The 21310-nt window shown below is 34.7% G+C and overlaps 1 protein-coding gene across 10 annotated transcripts in view; it reads left to right on the forward strand.

Annotated features, from left to right (window-relative positions):
• The window catches only part of CSRNP3 (cysteine and serine rich nuclear protein 3), a 177255-nt gene that overhangs the window by 87765 nt on the left and 68180 nt on the right, over positions 1–21310 (forward strand). Inside the window, exons 4-5 of one of the 10 annotated variants that reach the window (XM_072961098.1) lie at positions 6339–6403; positions 7304–7650. The exons of 8 other annotated variants lie outside the window; for them this stretch is intronic. The gene's annotated coding sequence lies outside the window, so the exon portion shown is untranslated. The remainder of the gene's footprint in view (positions 1–6338; positions 6404–7303; positions 7651–21310) is intronic. One more of the 10 variants, XM_006201088.3, reaches the window with a different exon arrangement.

A 21310-nucleotide genomic window follows, 5' to 3' on the forward strand; every position in this document is an offset into this window, starting at 1 on the left:
GGCTTCCTAGGTCAAAGAAATATTGTATAAATACCACATAATAAGCATATGTAGACAATATTAAAAGCACCTCACTATGAGTGGCTGGGAAACAGTAGCAATGTAATGTTCAATGTTGTCTCAGCCATCATAGTGGCATGTTCCATAGATAACTATCAGCAATTAAAGGCAAAGTTCCAAATCTTACCATGACTTTGAGAGAGTAGCAATAGCTGTGGTATCCATGGTTGTGAGCTAAAGTTATCAGTAGTCATAATATTCAGATAAAATTTATTTACCGTTCTCTGTATTCTTAATCCCACATAAGAATTTCTTAGAATATATAGATAGTTTAATTGAGACTGTGATCAAAACTTGTTTTTACTGCTTATAAGGCTAACGGCTTTTCTTCAGTGGCATGTTGATGCTCTAAACTAAGACAGGTGTGAAAATGTTCTTTAGCCTGTGGGCCTGAATTAAGTAGCTCACCTTCTAATACGAAGAAACACATATGCATTATGATCCCATGTGTGTATAACAGTTCATAGTCATATACCAGTATCATAAGGGTGTATAATTTCCTTCCCTCCAGAGATGAAAATTAGAGGCAAACATGCTTGGATCATGGTTTCATGTAAAAGTGCTCTTTGATAAAAATAGACATGAATAATGAATACTAAATAGGAAGCTGACTGTATGAACAAGAAAGAAAACACATGCCTCATTTCAAAGAAGCCAGTTACTAGCATTAATAGCAAGCTATGGGATTAAGCTCATTAAAACATTTGCCTAAAGGAGAAATCTAATTTATTACTTGTATTTCTTCATGTCATATGATTAATATAAAGCATGGAGGTGGATTTTGTGATCTGGATCATGATTTTAATCTGCATAGAACAATTTTACATAGTTTTCTTTATGAGTACTACAATTAAGTTCAACTGATGGTATTCCAGATTTGAAGTTTGATTGTGAAGTTGATTTTTCTTTCTTTACCTTTAATCAGGCTACTGAGAGGAATTCTATACTCTTAAAAATTAGCTGTGACGGAGGAAATTGTGTATCTGGGAAATAGGTTTTGTGTATGAGCGCCTCTCCCCAGGCATTGAGCACTCAGAGGTCGAGATGGAATCTTTGTATCCTTAGAACCTTGTACTTTTGCCTGGTCCATTATTATACTGGTAATTATTCAGTATTTACCACTGAATGGCTCTATGTCTAATCTTCCTCTTGTAATTCTAACCTTGTTTACTGGTATCATCATCCATGCTGTCTTCCAAATTAAAAATCCTGGATTCAGGGTTCCTCTTCACTTCCAGCCTAAGTGTCTGTTGATTTACTTCCTTAATATCTTTCCTCACCATCCCCAGGGCTGCCACTGTCTTCATTCAGAGCTTTTTAACTTTTTTCTAGGGCCTTTCAACAGTCTCATTTGGTCTCCTTTCTTCCAGACCCTCTCTCCAATTCATTCTTCTGAGTTACTTAAATAAAACACAGTTGTAGTGAAGCCACTTAAATACAAACTGACACCAAGATTAATTCCAAACATCCCAGAATTACAAATGCACAATCCCACCAAGATCAAATAATCTTAGCATTTTCACAGTGAAATTTTTAGTTTCTTTCACACATACATTAGTCATGCCTCAGAATCTATCTATTCTAGCCCTTCTGCCCAGGATACTCTTCTTTCCCACAAAAGAATTCCTACGTCCCTTAAGATTTATCTCCCGTGTCTCTTCTTCTGTGAAGCCCATCATGACCACCTTAAATAATATGCTTCTGTAGAGCCACACTGCATTAAAACCATACTACCTGGGTTTGGTTACTGACTTTCGGTAGATCGCTTAACCAGTCTATGCCTTAGTTGTCTCATCAATGACATGGAGGCAGTACAAGTAGCTACCTCATAGGCTTGTTGCAGTGGTTATATGAGTCGATGAATACATATGAAATAAAACACTTCAGTCTTAAGTGATTGATAACTATTAGCTACTTTTATATAGTATTGTTCACTCCTGTCTTTATGTTCTTATATATTCTTCAATTAGAGAAGGTATCCCATTATGTTATATCCATCTCTTTGTATCTGTCCCTACCGCTAGATGGAAAGCCACTTAGCTTGCAGAGACTTTTCATGTCTTTAACCTGTCAGAGCACTGAGCCAGGTTCTGAGCATATAGTATTTAGTAGATGTAAAAATGACTAAACGTACGAGTGAATGAATGAACTCAGGTAAAGAGTACACTAAACTGTTTCTGTATGTCTCTGTTGCACAAATCAAAGTAGATTCAATCTATTAGCCAAGAATCTGTAGACTTGTGTTGATGAAATAAAATATAGAAACTCTTTTTCTTGTGCCTTGAACCCAAAAGCAGTGTCAGAGCCCTTTTGTTTATGGTGTAACCTTCCCATTGACATGGAAAAGCCACTGATCCTATTAAATGATTATTTTTTTCCTTATTCTGCCTGCTCAGTTCATATTTGCTTTTGTATATGCCGCTTGATTCCATATATTTTTGTCCCAGGTTAGACATCTAATTCACATAAGAAAAAATCATTGTAATCAACTTTGATGGTCACTAGGAAATAAATATATCCTTTGTGTTCTCAGAGAGGAGGTTTTGCTTCATTTACTCTTTTCTCTTGATAAATGCTGTTTTCTAATACCTTTGTGGTGATAGAGACTGAAGGAGGCGGGAACCTGGATACTTTCTTCTTTGGGTCATTTTGCATAAAACTTTCTTTACAGCCGTGTTCAGATGATTTGTGTACATATTGTATATGCAGTGGCAGCAATTATAGAGCTATTCCTACCATTTTACCTGCATCATTCTGAGTGCCCGTTCACTGGCCGCTTAACATCTGCTGCTTTGGTAATCTAGTAACCAGACAGAATGAGAACTCAAAAGAATTAAACTCCAATAGGCTTGTTTACTATGACAGGTAATGGTGTGTGGTTTTGGGGGATGGGAAGGGGTATTTAAGTCTTGGTTTGCATTATCCAGAATTATCTATTTCTTTAATCTTTGCAGAACTAAGACGTATTTGTCTTTTCCCAATTTAGGAATTAGATAGCAGAAAGAAATATAGTCTCCTCTGTGTACTCTAAGGAAGGTCCTGTTGTTTCATAATTTTTGCAGCCTCTCAAACACAACATTAACAACATTTGATATTAACAATTTCTCACAGTATTTGAAAATGGACAAACTGAGGCCAATACAAATCAAAATACCCATGAAATTACTAAATCTGTCTAACAAAACTAGTTTAATGATTCCTACTTGTCAGATTTGCTTTTTCCACCACCCTCCTAAGATATATTTTCTTTTAATGCACTCATTAGATTCATCCATTTCACTGAATATGTAGATGAGACTGTCCTTTCATGTACTTTTAAGTTTATTTTGGTATCTGTGTCATACACATGTGAATATGTTCCAGTTATCAGTTGTTGAGTAACTACCACAACACTTAGCAGCTTAAAACAGCAACCATTTTATTGTATCTTATAAATTCTGTAGGACAAGAATTTGAGAAAAGCTCAGCTCAGCAGTTCTTCTCCACATAGTGACAACTAGAATCACTTCATTGTATTCATTTGGTGGGTGGGTAGGTTTGGAGTGTCCAAAATGACTTTACATACGTGTTAGGCATCAGGAATGGCTAGAGCCCTGGGCTCAGGTTGGGCTGTTTGACCAGAGTGCCTATATGTGGCTCTACATGGCAGCCTTAGGGTAGTTAATCCTCTCTCATGTCAGCTCAGGGCTCCTGGAAGACTGAAGAGGCGCCAAGAGGCTCAAGTGGAAGCTGCAAAGTTTCTTAGGATCTAACTGTGGAATTTCTGAAACATTACCTCTGCAGTCTCTGTTGGTTAAGCAAATCATTAAGACTACCTTAGAATAAAGGGGAGGGAAAGGAGATTCAACCTCTTGATGAGAAGGGTAACATAGGAATATGTAGCTATTATATGCATATTATATGTATGACATTTGATAAATGATTTTTAATTGCAGTAATGATTTTCAGGTTTTAGGAAATAATATTGAAAATAAAGAAATTGTATTCATTATACATAAAATGCATGTTATGTCAATAAAATATTCAGACTTTACAAAAACATATCCCTACTTTACCACCTCTCCCGTAACTTGCGCAGCAATTTGTTTTTAGCTAGACTATAATCTTTTTGGGTACAGTATATATTTCATTTTTATATTTGTAGCACCTGTCTCAGAGCTTGGTACATGGTAAACTCTCAATAAATGTTGAATTGAATTGAATTAGTCCTGGATTTTGAGACTGACATGGCCAACTTACTGACTTCTCTGAACATGTTTGTAAAGAAGGATGAAATGTAGCAAGAAAATCCAGCCTTATCAAGGGTAAATCCAACAGGAAGTACTGGTATAAATATGCCAGTTAATACGGTTCCAGGGAACACGAGTGATGGTGTCAGTATATCTTCTCCATCTTCCTTCGTGCAGTAGAATTTTCAAAGGATCAACTATTCAGTATGTCTATGCCCACATTATTGCATGAGCTGAATAGCAAACATTCTGAATTACTTATGACAAACTTCAGTTATTTTGTAGAAAAGTGGATCAAACAAGATTATTCTGTGATGGTCTCTTTGTGATTAGAGAAAAGCCAAGCTATGGAGTCAATAAATAGTAAGAGTCAAAATATCTTTTTTCAATTCACAGCTTTTAGTATAACAAAATAAAACGTCCTTTTATCTTGGATGGAATTTGCTTCTTTAAACTGTGATTGTATGTTTTTCAGTTAATTTCAAATTTAAAGAACTCTTGGCTGATGAAATTATTATATAAGCAGAGGCACTGTTGTTCATTGTGTAATGTGAGACTCAGAAACTCTGATCGGAAGGATGGGTATATTTTGTTATTTATTTTAATCCTGAGGCAATTTTATGAGATTTGTTTCAAATCACTTGCTAAATTCATTTCTTTTTTCTGTATGTATTAGGGAAAAAATCACCTCTTTCTTCCAAAAGTCCTATCTGTTTTTATAACTGTTTGTCTCTACTATTAGGATAATGCATTTAAAAATTATTTTAATAATTTTTATTTACATCATTTCTTCTCTCTTTACTAATATTAGATGATAATTCTTGGTTAAAGCCAACTTAGGGAATTGATGTGTAAAAATATTGCTATATATTTCCATGACATGCTTTCCAAAGATTTTTCTGTTCCTGTTTTGCAGACTTGACAAATGAGGCATAAGATGAGAGAGTAACTCACCAAGGTCATTTAAGACAATAGTAGACCTAGAAAGCTTATTACTGTTCCGTGATTGTCTTTCTAGGTCTTTCCAGTTGTCCACCTTTAACTTCCTTTTTCAACATGAATGAATTTGATAGGCTTTTATATTTAATACATTAACTTGATAAACTATAGTCTTTCCATTGGAGACTCATTATTTTACTGATAATTTTTTAAAATTGCTATCTCTATATCCCTTGTATTTATTTACAGTTCTTTCTTTTTGTAAATTATTTCTTTACATGCATTCATACAAAATTCACATACATGGATTTTTATTTCTAATTTCATACCCTTTGCCCCTCCCTCTTCCAAGAATTTGGAAATAACTTAGTTTTTTGCTGATTCTTTCCTTCCTTTTGGCAACCATTTTATTTCACTGTTTTTGAAGTGATACAGTAAGAGAAAAATGGCTGCCTTTTGTTTATTTCCTTGTACATTAACAAGATGACATCATCAAAGATATTAGCTAGAGTGTACATATCTTCAAGAACCCAGAGGCACACTATCAACCAGAAACACTCTGGTTTTCTTTTAATGCCCCAAGGTTTTGTAGCTTTAGCGTAGCTCTTGTGTGCAGGGGGAAAATGAACATGAGCGTTTTGGAACAAATGCATTAAAATGGTGGCATTTAAAACATCTGAATATTTGTTTCAATGTTAAGGAAAAAAACCATGAAAAGCCATTTATTTAAGTCAAGAAACATTCTAAATCAGTGCTAATACTACAAAAGAAATAATATAAAGAACGATGTGAAATCATATTTAGAGACTGGGTACTTAGCCACAAGTTCCTATTCTGGCTTTAAATTAGTTTTAAAAATTTCAATTGACACAAAAAATTTTTAAGTTATAATTATTTGCAAAAATAACTTTTCACTAATGGAATATAAATTTACTATTTTTAATATTTATAGATTTACTATTTTTAAGATTACTATATTATTTATGAACACTATTAAAATGTACCATATATCTAACTGTACAAAAAAATTTATTTTCTGATCTTCACTATGATGCTTCTGACTTTTTTCTTCTGTGCTCTTTGTTGCATGTTGCATGTATTTGTCACAAGATTTCCACTGAGATCAATAAGCAATAAGCTTTCAATTACTAATTTCAATTTAGATTATTAAAGAGGTAAGTTTATTTTTTTCATAAAATTCCAGTTATTAAACAGCTTTTTCATTTGGAAATCCACAGTCCATTTTCAAATTCTGAGAAGTGATTTTAGGTAATTATTTTCAAAAACATTTTAGAAAGACAATCTGACTATACATATGTGTATATGTGTATATGTTAATTCAGTATCTATGTAGCAGAAAATTCCTATAAATATTGAGTAATCAGTTCTGAAACTACTTGTTAACACTGAAATCAGATAAGGTAAACCATATGCTTTATTGAGGTAAGCTGTCTAAAATAAGTTACTGCAATTTTAAGAATTAATATGAACCACATGTCCTTTAGATCTTTAAATTGAAATCTTCATTGTTCTTTTAAGTCAGCTGTTCTAGGAATGTGTCATCTTTTAAGAAGATAAATTAATCATCTACCTCACTTACATACATCAATAAAAGAGACTCACCCTCTCATTTACTTTATCAAAAGTAATTAGAACATCTCTATTTTTATGCATATATAGTATCTATTAGTGACTGAGATTTTCATTGAGGAAATTTTGAGGAAAACAGCCACTTATCCTTTTAGAATACAACCTCCTCCAAGAAAAAGAAACACCAGCAATCTAAAGGTTAAAACCTACTGTCAAATCATTCAGTTGAGCAAGGCTCTTTAATAACATTTGTGCAAAAGTATTTTTCAGAAAGCAGAAGGTAGGAAACAGCTCTTTGCTAGTTCCCCTTTTTTTAAATTATTATTCAGCCTCTTATTAAAATAAAACCTAGTGAACTTCTTTTGAATGCCTGCTCGAAGCTTTTTATAATAATAAAAAAAAATCTTGTGAAGGGATTTCCATAAGTTGTTCTGCATTAATGACTTGGAGCAGCTTCCTAATCTGTTATTCCTTCCTCCTAACAGACCTCAGCTGATAAAAATATCCATAGACACAGTGAAGTCAGTGGCATGCCTGGCTTTCTCAGACAAAACTCCCATGTGATCACATATAGGCAGCCTCAGTGAGGCTGATGCCGTGCAGCAAGCAGTAGGTAATGAGTCTTTGTGCAGAGTGAAGCTCTTGTCGCTGAACAATAAAGCATACGGTACCAGCAATAAAACACAGGGCTGGCAAATTTCAGAAGATTCCGCTGAACCAGGAAGAACCGTGCCTTCGGTGATGCTGACACACATTACAAAATGATAATCAATTTCTTTTGGATTCTAATGAATAAAGAGTGCAAGGACTAAGACTCCAGCTATTTGAACAGGTCAGTGATTTTATAAATTACTCCAACACTTCCTTGTGTTTGGATTTAAATTAAGATGGGCTGATGTGTGTTTTGCCTTAAATAAAAACTTTGCAAGATATTTACAGCGTGTAATATGAAGGATGCACTTGAATTGACCCAATTAGATTACATTGTTGATGTTGTCAGATGTGATAGAGAAACGTTTACATGATTATAGTAAACTGACAAGTTATTTATCCTATTTAAAAATTTATGGGTTAAAAAAATCATTCAATAATTTTTAATATTCTATAATGCAGAAATAATATAAAGTAAAACACTACCAATAAATAGCTCACATAAAAAACTTTACATTTACTTTTCCAGTACTAAAAAATCCTGTATTGCAATAGTTTATGTATCTTATAAATTGGATGATATATCATTCAAAATTTACCGATGTCTTTCAGTGTACTGCAAGAGGAAGCTTTGGTACATTTAATTATTTCAATAAAAATTTTGAAAACAAGAAAAATTTTAAATTGTTCATAATGCTATCTTTTAGAACAATGCATTTTATATTCAACTATAATATGTTATATCTCTATATGAATAGGCTATGTGCCTTTTATTTTTCATGTGATTTTTCTTTTGATAGAAAATATATTGCATTAAACCTTTTATTTCATAAATATTATTCATTCACTAATGGAGAAAATAAATTAGCTTAATTTAAAAAAGAAGGGTGGCTTAATTATGTGATGCATATTTCCATTGACTCACCATTTAGAAAAGAATATGTGCCTTCATGGGTATTTATAAAAATACGTACACACATGACCTTCTGTATCTAGAAAATAACCACTTATGAGCAAGAGAATTTATGTTTTAAATAGAGAAACTGCTTTGTGTAGGAAGACAAGGGAAGAAATAACTCTAGCAAATAATAGCACAACACTGAACATCTCTGCCAAAGACAGACAAGCATTTCTGCTGCATGAATCTTTAGATTTAAACACATAGTTTAACTTTGCTCTACATTTTTACTGCCGTATTGTTTTAAAGGCATCCTGGGACCTAAATTCTTTACAATTAATTTTTTGGACACCATTTAGAATGATCTTCTCTAAGGCACTAGGGCACATTTAACATTTTACAGAATTACCAGTAACTTCATGCATTTGTGTAGTGACTCAAATAAATGTATGCCTGTGAGATGCTGTTTAAACCACAACAAAAAGAAATACCCTATGTCCCTGATTATGCGTGCACTATGTATTCCAAGAGGAAAAAAATAGCTATGTTTCAAAAACAAGAGAAGTTAATGAAAATTTTAAATTGGCCTTCCACATGTATTTAAATGAAGGATTTGACTATTTGGGTTTCCTTGGTTACCGTAGTCGCTGCTGACAGATTCTTTTGGTGGGGGGGGGGGGGGGGAAGCAGGACTCTAAAACAAAGAGTTAAAAAAACGGATCCATTAATAGACACGGGGGGCGGGGGTTGAGGGGGAGCGCTGATGCCGACAGCCCAGCGGCAGTCCGCGCCCACTCCCCATTGCGTATTCCAGCTCTCCGGTGATTCAGGTATTCTGGCAGAGCTGCAGTTCCACAATCCCTTACCCAGCATTCCGTTTCAGCTGCTGGAGGGCTGCCTGAGCCTTATGCAAATGAGACCAGCTCTGAGGCTTTGACTGCAGAAGCGAGAGGAGGGGGCAGAAGGGAGTTCAGAGGTCACGGGTCTGGTGGAAAGCTGGATCAGTTCGCTGAAAAAAATGCACTGGGCTCCTATGCAGCAGTGTTTTGCAGCAGTTACATGAAGTGTGGTTTATTTCTCAGAGTGAAGATTTTACAGCGTGTGTGCCGTAGTCGTTTAAAGTGCACGCAGGTACGGTGGCAGATTTCATGATGCGCCTGATTTTATTTCTATAAAAGACATTGATGAGGATTGGCTATTTTAATTCATTGTGGAATTTGGCAGGGTGCCCTCCGTTTTCAGCGTCCCTTAACTAGTTTATTAAGCCTTCTGAATGTTTTCTCAATTTTAAACATAGATGTTTTGTTCCAATGGAATAATGTCATGAGAGAAAAAAATTGGATTGGGAGAGAAAAAAATTCAATTTTTTGGAAAGTTTTTAATTGAAGAGATATCTGGGTTGAAACATCTAGATAAATATCAAGACTTTCAACTTTTTAGAGGATTTTCACATTTTAAGAAATGTATTTTATATAAGAACTGGGTTCCTAGCCTAAGATTCTAGTGAAGTATCTTGAATTAAATAATGGAGTTCTTTTGTTCATATCCCACACAATATCATAAGGACAGTTTTAATAAGTTATATTTTCATTTCATTTGAAGAGAGGGTTTCAGTTTTGAGAGTCTTCATTCTATATTTTATTGGTAAACACCTTATCAAAGAAATAAATTCTTATTTGGAGGTTATATCCTTTAAATAGTTTAGTTTTCATTAATTGTTACTAATTTTTCTTTGGGACTTTTTAGACAATGCTATTTTGAACTCAACATGTTCAACTTCCTATGACTTTTCCTTGTAGTCAAGTCTGGACTGTAAAGTGATCCTCATAAATGTCACAAGCAGGACAAAAGTCTTTTTCCATGCACTAAATATCACACTTATGTAAAATGTGCAATTACATCGTAGTAAAGTCTGACCTGAACCAAACAAATGTATACTCACTTTTATTGTTCATGTTGCTTTTTTTTATTTCCAAAGCATATTTTAAAATAAACTTAATTAGAACAGCGTGATCAGACTGTTCATCCATATTAAAAATTTTAAGTATATCAATTCAACAGTTACAATGCTGATGGGAAAAAAATGTTATTTCAATTTGCATCAAGTGTGCATCTGTCTACATTATAGGTTGTAAGTATCTGAAAATAAGTTGGAAAGATGAGGCAAAATAGTGTTTTGTCATGAAATAACTGCTTTATGCTTTCATATTTGCATAAGATCTTTTAAAATGAATTATATGAAGCTTACATACAAAGAGCTAGTACATGTTTAGATAAACTTAATTACTTTCTTCTGCACTGAAAAGGGGGTGTTAATTTTATTATAATGATTAAGACTTGGTAGTTTGGCAATAGTATCTTTTATTTTAAAATGGGGGGGAGGTGGGGGGTGGGGAGCATGAAAGGCAGACCAAAACAGGAGGAGGGCCATTTAAAATGATGAAGGACAATTATTTTAAATATTTATGAAATCACTTCATGGTAGTCATTCAGGGTCAGATTCTCATCCTTTATCACTCTGTGGGGACATTGTGACATTTATCCAGGAACCCGCGATTAATTTAGGAAAAGAAATTCATGTTTTGTGTGAGTTTTTTAAACAACGAAAGAACTGCTATTTTCTTCTAAAGTCTTTTTGGAAACTTTCAATAATGACTAAAACTAAAGGGGGTATATTTTAAATAAATTATTTCCTTTTTATATTGAATGGAAAATACTGCCCTCTGGTCCAAACAACATATTTGTAGACATAAATTATATGTATATAATTTTTTTATGAAATATATATGTATACATATATGTTCTATATGTGTATATTATATATAACATATATAAATTATGTATGAATACATACATACATGTATTTTAAACAGCCAAATAAAATCTGGTCAACCTTATTTAATCCAACAATTTTGAAAAACAAATATTCTTTATTTTACTTTTAACTCAAGTTGTGCCTATAGTTTATACCTACCAACCTCTGTGTGTTCTAGGCAGGACACATGAAAGAGGAAAGAATTGGGTTTAAAATTTATTTAGCTGTCCAGTATTATTAACGTGATAAATACACCCATTACCAGTTAGCACATTCTGAATACAGAAGTAAAAACAATGCAGGCAAAGAAGGAAATCCTGTGAAGATTCTTGGAGAAAACGTGGTAATAGACAAATGTAAAATAAAGAGAATTGTTGTGCTTCCGTGAGCCACAAGAGAGCTATATATGTCCTGCAGCAAATTTACGGCTTTGAATATCCTGGATAATTTATGTCTCTATGCAAATTCACTCAAAACTTTGAAGTCTTTTTTGCATTCACTTGAGCCATACTGCTTCCATACAAATCTCAGTAGCATGTACTTAGTAAGTTCATGGTCTGGATATGTCAGTGTATATAGAAAAATGCATTTGTGTAAATGCAATTCAAATCAAGTTTAGATAGTTAAAGTGTAAATAGAGTAACGTAAAAACAAATCATTGAAGGACATGCGGTTGGTGTACTTGATAGATGGTGTTAGACTTCAAAGGAATCTTTAAGGATTTTTCAAAAATTAATTTCCTGCTTTTTGATTACGAGTCTGTCTTTGTCATCACTTGAAACTAGAGACCATATTGTAAGCTTGGAAAAGATTTTAGGGCAAACATGTTGTACTCAGTCTAGCAATATGGAACATAATCTAAAATCTACAAATAACTGTTGTCATCTCAAAATCATATGTGTGGGTTTTAAGTGGTGTTATCACTATGCATGTCTTTCTCCTGAACTTCTAATGTCTATGAAATAGAAAGAAAAAGAAAATTACCTAAACATATAGAAGGAAAACATTGAAAATAATTGAGTATTCAAAACAATCATGTTTCTTTCTTTATTTTAACCTGGCATTTAAGAAACAATCAGAACAAATGATTAAATTTTATCACCTATTCTGTAATTTAAATAGAATGGTATTAATTTTATTGAAAAGTATAAGGATGTTAAAATTGTAAAATTGTGAATTTAAGGTCTTATTTTTATTCCATATTGTTAGACACATGGCAATGTTATAGTAATACTTTGTCCAGAACAGTTGGAAAATAATCTGTACTAAATTAACCAATTTTCTAAGTAAGTAAAGTTTATAACTGAAACGGCCAGTTTTTTTTTTTAATGTTAATTGCTTTCACAGAAGCAAAATATAGTACATATCATTCTGCCTTGTTGAGCAAAGTGGAAATCAGTTTAGGCTTTTCTTCTTGGCATAAAAATCATTATTTCCACCATTACATTGACTTACTGCAAAAGATAAGACTGTTCCCCAACTGTGCCCCAACACTAAATGGTGTTACTATTTATGTTTTTATCATATAATTTTATATGCTTTTTATATACTTTATAGCCTTTTTTAAAATTTACTTTCTTTTCTCGTGTTAATATTTATTATTTTAATACAGTTAATAATTGCTTCTTATCTGAGAGCAGTTCAAAAATCAAATTTTTGCACTTTGTTTTACATTAAATTCTAAATCATTTAGACTTTGGTGGGCAAAGGGAGAGAGATAAATATCCCTCTATGCTTCTCCTATGTACTGAACTTGTGGCAATGCATATATGTAGTATACTGAGCATAGAAACATAGAAAATCAACAAAATTTGTCTTTGTTTTTTTATGTTCAAGATATTGAAAATCATGTTTGCACTCCAGGTAAATGAGAAATTGGTTCTTGTTGCTACAATGAGAATCTGTCATATTAAACCATAGATAGAAATTTGAAAATACTTTGTCTAATATGGAAATGAGGAGTCTATAGCAGGTATACCAAGGAAAATACACAGAGCAATTGTTTTGGTGACATTTGACTAATCTTTTGGTGTCATATAGCTATTCTTGCCAATTTCAGGAGTTCCAGTCTATTTCATTTCTAAATCCTGAGGCTTTGAGATACACATCACCTTCCACCACCACGCTAGCTAGGAAGAGTTGTTACTTGGGCAATCCCTTGTCTCCATGCAAGTTTATGAATCCATATATTCATTTAGAAATGCATTTAGTCGTGTGTGTGTGTGTGCGCACGTGTATGCATGTGTGCACACCTTACGTTCTCCCCAATCACATACAAGTAAGTAAGACAAGGGAGCCATCAATCCTCACTTCTTTGAAAATTCATTAGTATAATGCACATAGTAAGATACACAAAGTTGACTAATACCACACCAGTTAATAATACGTTCTCATGCCTTCTGAAGCTCTTTGAGAGTGAAGGAATTTCGGTTCTCATTTCGTAAGAATTAGAATAGTCCAAAGTATTGAAAAAATAGTCCAAATAGTCCATATTGTTTTCTCTTGCCCATTAGCATTTTTAAATGCCAGAAAACTACTTTAACAAACCAGTGGTTTGGAGCTTACACTCAAGTTCCAACCCTGGTGTCACTTTAAGACATAGTCTGCCACTTACAATCCATGTGGCCTTGGTCATTGTACTTGAAAACTCTAAGCCTCATCTTTATCTGTACAGTGGGATAACTGTTCCTGTATAAAGGGTTTTTATGAAAATGAAATGGCATGTTGCATGACTGGCATAAAATAAGAGCATTAAAAGTGGTAACTAATATTACTGTTTTTCAACCCACAAGAGTTGATTCCCTGGTACTGGTAAGACAAGTTCAGCTTAAGCTTAGAGTTATAGATAATCACAATCTTAAATTTCAATGGATGAGGAAGAGATATGTTTTCCAAAAATAGAAACCCAGTAGGAGTTTATTGGAGGTCATCCCTAGGAAGTACAGAGCAGCTGATATCTTATATTCAGATGGTACAAGTAGAGAAGGCAGTCATTATAGTCATTAAGGTTCAAACTCTGTATGTCTTCATAGATACATTAAACCTTTCTAACTAGAAGCACAATCCTCACATATGATGTGGTAATATGCATTTTTATGAGCTGTCTTATTTTATATCCTTTGTTGCTTCAAAATTTTTCAGCTTTGGGCTTTTGCCCATAAGATAGTAGATATCTTTTCATTTCCATGTTGACTTTGTACAGTTATGGCATTAATTATTCATCTTTGCTCCGTCCAGAGTTCTGGTCTCATTTACAGACTACGGACTTGTCAATAACAAAGGGAGCCTGGCACATGTTAGGTGCCCAAGAAATGTCTGCTGAGCCAGTGCTGTCATTGGAGCATGAGAGCCCAATTCTATCCAATGACTTAAAAGTGCTAATTTGAATCATGAAACAATCTCCATTCACACACTTTTCTATTTGAAGCTTCATCTGATCAGAATAATGTTTAGATATATTGCATCAAATGATTGTCTTTAGATTTAAATTTCAGAAGAAATTTAGAAAATATATCTCCTTTCTTTTTTTTTACTTAAACATTATTTTAATAGTAGCATGCCTAGAAGTGCTTTGTGATGAATATATATTGGTAACAATTGTTGATGGGGAGGAATATTATGACTCTGCTTTTGTGAAACTTGTTTGAATGACGAAGCTCTTCTAAGTAGTGGTTTTCCATATTTTAAAAGATTGTATGAGTTTGGTGTGATTTATTTCTATTGTGAATCAGTTTTAATTTATGCCAGTATAACCTTCACTGAGACTTGAAAACTCAGGTATTTAATCTTACTCTCTAAATTATTTTTACTAATTGCTGCTTAATGCAGTGTCAGCTGCAGGTTGAGTAACTATTGTTCTCTGCCTTAGATAGTAAAAATCTATATCTTGTCTAAGGTAGTGATTCATTTTAAAGAATGTCCAAAGTACTTTTTTATACTTATTCTAATTTTTTAAATCTTCTTTATTTTTGCACACTATCTTTGTCAGAATCCCAGTGCTTGTATGAGTTTGGTCCTGAAACTTGGCCATATTTTATTCTGATGTCCACTTTAGGGTACTTTCTGAGGGAAGTATTTTTAAAAGATCCTTTCCCTTCAGACTATTCTGATGATACTTCTGAAGGAAAAAGATGTCATATCTCTTAAATATCCTTTGATCTGCACTGGCTAGTCTACTTTATTATTTAATCAGAAACTTTCTGAAAGACTGAAACTTCTTAAGTGCTAAGGAGAAAAAAAAATGTCTCTTTCAGTGCTGCAGTAATAATTCTAAATTCTTCCACGTCTACGTGATCTTTTTTTTTCCCTTAATGTGGTAAGTGTTGCCAGTCGTCCAAGAAATTAGGCTAAGTACTGCTCTTCAGTCTTAACAGCAAGCATATAAAATAAATTTTTCATTGGTACTTTTGTTGTTGGGGTAGGAAAATAGGCTTACAACAGGCACTTGATCAATTTTCAACAGTTTAAAAAGCCTCGTCATGTTCTTGGTTGGTTTTCCCTGCTCTTGCTAACTGAAAAAAAGCGTCCTGAAAGTTAACTTTAGGGATGGGCTTTTGAATTCAGCCCATATGTGTTCTATTATATCATGTTGCCAAATAACAGGTAATGAACAATGTTTAGGGTTAAGAGGCATTAAAAACCAGGTTCTGGCTATCTTATATGGATGCTAATCCCAATGGCAGGTATTATAGAAAGCTCCTTGGGGTCTCTCCAGCCAGACATTGTCATAAAGAACCCCTTTACCATTAGTAAGTAGAGTAGCCTTCCATCCCTTTATCAGCAAGGCATAAATCAATTTAGCCACTGCAGGCAGTTTGCACACAGTGAGGAAAGAAGGTATGGACAGTCAGAGACACCTGCCTTTGATGGATGCCAGGACTTTTATCATTTACTCCCTGGTAGTGGTGACTGCATTGCATTAGAGTCTTTTCTTACTAGTTATGCCCTGTGCCTTATTTTGATAGAGGTGGAAACTGAGACCCAGGGAGTTAATCCTCTTACTCAGAATTAGACCACTTGTTAATAGTTGATCCAGGACTAGGCTCAAAGTGATGACCATTCATTTACTGAGCAGGCACTGGAGTCCATATTCATTCAGTCCAGGAAGAACCTTACAGTCAAGTGTGAGAACTGTCAGGAAAACCAGTAATTCTGATGTACTATAGTAAGTACTGCTAAATGCATCTTCTGGGTGCTGTGAATGCAGAGAGGTCACTGGACCCAATGGGCTGCTGGTCAGGGGATAGTTCTCAGAGAAAGTTAGGATCCAGCCTTTTGGGCAAATGATCTAGATTTCTGAAACCTCAGTTTCCTTTATTAAAATTACTTTGCAAGATTTGGGAAAAGATTACAGAGAATAAGTGCAAAGTATCTGGCCCATAGTAGGTGCTCACCAAGTGGTATTATTATAAAAGGAGCAAGGCAATCTTAACTACATTTTAGGAAGGACAGACACTGTTTTGGGAATGTGTATCTCAACTTAGGACTATAGTAGTCAAGTATTCTACCAACCCATAAAGTTAAAGACAAAGCCGGTTTTGAGTAGTTGTTGTAGAGTAGTGTGTTGCAGCCAAGAGAATACTGAAGAAAGGAACCCTTAAAATCAATAAGGAATGTCCACGGGAGATGCACTAGACCCTGTGGCACACGTGGGAGAAGAACCTAGGGGAGCCAGGAAGCACCCTGCCCTAGGAAGTTCATGACCCTGGTGTAAGGGAACAGGAGGCAACAGATGTACAAACTTCTTTGATACTTTGAACTGATGTGTTCACAGTGAATCATTTCTTCAAGTTCTGGATATCCACCAAAGTTGAGGAAATGGTGTGTCACCAGAGAGAAGTTCTTTACCAAGGAGTCCATGGATAAATGGCATGCATTTGTACTTACACACAGTTTTTTTCAGGGGAAAGTTTTCATCTTTTTCATCAAATTCTCAAACTGCAAATCATCAAGCTGTAATGTTGAAATCCAAGGCAAATAAAGCAGCTCAGACCTTTAACTCAAGGTCACAGACAATTCTGGCACAGGGAATTCAAACATAATTGGAGAACCCTACAATCATTTCTCCAACAAAAATATTCATTCGACAGGAGTGCTCCCAGCGTTTTTGGCTTAAGCAGACACCTGGACAAGAGAAGTACATTTGGCCAACTTGTGCTTCTTGAATTGGCAAGCCACCAGCAGCATTTTTCACACTGGTGGTACCCCATGGAAACACCTTGCAGAATTTTACTTTGTGAATTCATTGCCAAATCCCTATCTTTTTGGCAGCCGATATGTTAATTTCTTGCCAAATGGATTAAGGCAGAAATGGCCCTCCTCGTGTTGTGGAAGAAGATATCCCCTTTCCTTTTTTTTTTTTTTTGAGAAATGCATAAGCATTCTGAGAATGTGGGCATGGTAAGTGTTCAGTGCATTAAAATCTGATGCCAGCTCCTTCAGACTATAGCTATCTCATTTAGCAGAGACTTTAGCCTGTGGTCAGTGTTTGGTTAACATAATAGTGTACACGCAGGAGCGGTGTGAGGGTTAGGGCAGAACATCCCAGATTGCTCAAATTCATGGTGTGAAAAAATTGAGAATGAAGAGGATTTGATACTAACTCATTTAAAATTGTATCCTGATAGAAATGCTTCTGGATAACTAAAGATATACTACCAAAAGAACAACACAGTATGTATGATGTTTTAGCTTAAGCCCTCTTTTCTTAAATATTGGAATAAAACCTACACACTATCAATTGAGCAACTGTCCTCTTCATCCTCTATCTGGCCCTGTAGACAATCTGGTTGATGTAGTGTGACATTGTGAATAATCTTGCTTTTGCCAGCTAAGCTTTTCCCACCTGCTATCACAGATGAGCCACACGCCAGTGTTTTCATCAACCTTTTTGCAATGCTTCTCATCTCATCATTTGAATTTGGTGAAGCAACCAGAAGAAGCATCAAAATTGCTTTCCATTCTGCATGAAAGTAAAGAAGAATAAGCTTCTTTTTCTGTGCAACTTAATCTTGACACTGGTGTTTCCTAGGCTCGGAGCCCATTGCTGACTGCAGCAAGCAGCCTGAGCTTATCATTTCGTTGGGAGAGAAGTTTATCATAGTTTCTTAGCTTTTTGTACTTGCTGGAAGAATTTGATGAGGACACAAAATAAATGATTTTGTTCCTTGACAAGTAATGAAGAACTGTCCTTCATGCCAGGTTGTAATGCTAGTTAACATGCACCTTTGATGTATGCCACATCACCAAGGCAGAAGAGTGTTTGTTAATGACCTTTGCAGTTAAAGGTTACTTTCATTTTGATTAACTACAAAACTAGCAAGCAAGCAATCCAAAGGATATACCCAGACTCCCAGGTAAAAGTGAATAGAGGGGCTCTAGATACTCACCTTTGTTCTTGAGAAAGGACCATGGAAATCCCCTGGTGCAGGCAGCCTCCATGGAATAAGCCTGCCAGGTCAAATGAACCAGGAACTCGCAGCTCACCACCTTCTCTTTCATCAGGGCAGAGAAGAGACAGTATCTCACCAAAAAGACCTCTGCATTACCATATAAGGAAATTCTTGCCATGCCAGAATTGCTTCCTTTTAAATTCATTTCTTCCTGCATCAGTGATAGACCAGGCCAGTCCTTAACTGATTAACCATCTCCCATCCCTTCACCTTTTTCCCAGTTGTTGGATAAACTCATGAGTCACCCTAATGACCTTACATATTTTATTTACTGGGTTTCATCTGAATGATAAAGCACAGGAATATTCATGTATGGTAGTTCTGGTTGGTAGGTGGCATTTTTGTGTGTGTATAGATGTTTTTGTTGATTTCATCCTCATTTTGCTTTCTCACCAAGAGCCAAGAGCACCAGTTAGGTATCAGAAGAAATGCAGAATGCCCAGTTAAATTTACATTTCAGATAAGTAACAAATAATAAGTAAAATTATATCCCAAATGTTATTTTTTAAGCTAAACTTTGAATGTAACTGGGTGCCCTCTGTTTTAATTGGCTAAATCTGACAACCCTAAAATGATTCTTCTGCAAATCAGACAACTTGCTTCTTAGAAGGAGATTGATGATATTCTTAAGGAATATTTTTCTGTGGTCATTTCCTTACAATACATAACAAAACTTAAGGAAATAGGGACCAGAATGTAAGAAGAAATAGGGATTAAATGTTAGATGAATATAAATGGGATAGTAAGTATAAATGAGTTACCTAGGAAAGCTGTGAAATTTTTAAGTTGTCATAAGAGGGTGATATGAACAAGATTCCAACAAATAACCAAAGTTTAGCTTCAGCTGTTCTTCCAAAGGCATTAAAATGTATATTTTTATCCAACCTCCTGATTTGGCATTCTTAGCCAAGCTTTCCCACTTGTCTTCACCCTATATCCTCTGGCTCCCGATACTTTTTCTAGCAATATGTTAAATAAAATAATTGTAAGTATAACCACAGAAAATCTAATGTAGTTTTATCAGTATCTTTCTTGAGGAGAAAAGTGGAAACATTTTATTTTTCTACTACTCTTTTATTAAATGTGCTCAGAGGCTTCTGAGCAATGGTTACATCTGACACAAATATGAAATAAATAGTGTATGTTAATTAAAAATAACATATTCAGGATCACAAGATATTTATTAGAGTTTTAAAATAAAGTAGTTCTTAATTGAATTGGGCAATATAAAGGGCACTTGGGTATAGGGACAGAGGAATCCCAAGCTGAGAACCTGGCCAAAGGGTGAGTTCACAGACAATGTTAATAAATGAAAAAATTAGATTAATCAGTGTAGACAGGGAGAGAATATTGGGTTTGGAATGCAGGTGAACTTACTGAAGCCTCTGAGTGAGATTCTCTGGAATGATACCTAATTAGGTGGCTCCTTGCCTACTGGCCATTTAGTCGAATGGTCTAGGGGTGACACCTGACCCAAGATGGACTGAAAGGTCACAAACCCCTTGGAACATTAAACTTGAACTGAGAGATGTAGAAGTTGCTAGACTTAAAACTAGTAACAGTGGTGCTCTAAAAATATAAAAATAAAAAAATAAAAGAGCAAGAAATTTCCACAGCCATAATCCTAGAAGCTATCCTTATTCCTGCAGTTCTTCAATTTTGCATTTCAGCTCTATCTTAGATTGCATGAACTAGTTCAGGATTTTTCCAACAGATGTCTTTGTGCTTAAGTTAGCTAGAATTGGCTTCTGGGTTTCTTGCAAACCAAAAAAATTGTATGACATTTTGAGGTCAATTTCATCTCATTTTGATTCTCATTCAATCAAATATGCCAGATATTTTGTTAGGAGAAATAGAGTGATGAATGAGATGAACATGATTTCTGCTTTTTGGAGCGTTTAGTCTGTCAGAGAAAACAGACACTGACAAAGCAATTAAAGTATGGAAATGCAAGGGTTTCATTCATTCTTCAAACAAATACTTATTGAGCACTTATACATAAAGCATTGTTCTAGACCCTTGGAACATCAGTAAAGAAAACGAAGATCCCTGCCCTTGTATCTTTCAGCAGGGGATGAAAAAATAAATAGTAAACCTAAAAATACATAAATAAATAATAAAGATTTAGAAGGCGGTAAGTCCTATGGGAAAAGAAATTTAAAAGTAGAAGGAACAGTATGTATATCAAAAGGCTTAGAGGCCAGAGAGGAAATGGGTTGGAGAAACTGAAGGAATGTTAGAGCTGAAATATTGGTTAACAAGGCCAGTGGCTCAAAATGAAGATGAAGAAGTTAGCCAGAATAGATTGTTAGGGACTTTATAAGCCATTTGGAGGATTTTGAACTGAATCCTAAGGCCATCCAAAGTCACTTAAGAGTTTTAAGCTATAGACTGACATGATCACATTTGCATTTTAAATTTATCATTCTCCTTCCAACCTGGAAAACACATTGAAAGCAAGCAGTAGTGGTTGGGAGAGAATAATTAGGAGGTGGTTGTCCTACTCCAAGTGAGAAATGGTGATGCTCTTGCCTAGCATGTGTTTCATGAATGGGAAAATGGTAGCTAGGTTAAGATGGCTCTGTTAATGAGACTTAGATTTTCTGCTTCTCATATTTAGAGTAAATTAATGCCTGTCCAGATTTATCTTCTGTTCTTTGAGATTTGATGCTGTATG

The sequence above is a fragment of the Vicugna pacos genome, chromosome 5 (genome assembly GCF_048564905.1).
Source record: "Vicugna pacos chromosome 5, VicPac4, whole genome shotgun sequence".
NCBI classification, from domain to species: Eukaryota; Metazoa; Chordata; class Mammalia; order Artiodactyla; family Camelidae; genus Vicugna; species Vicugna pacos.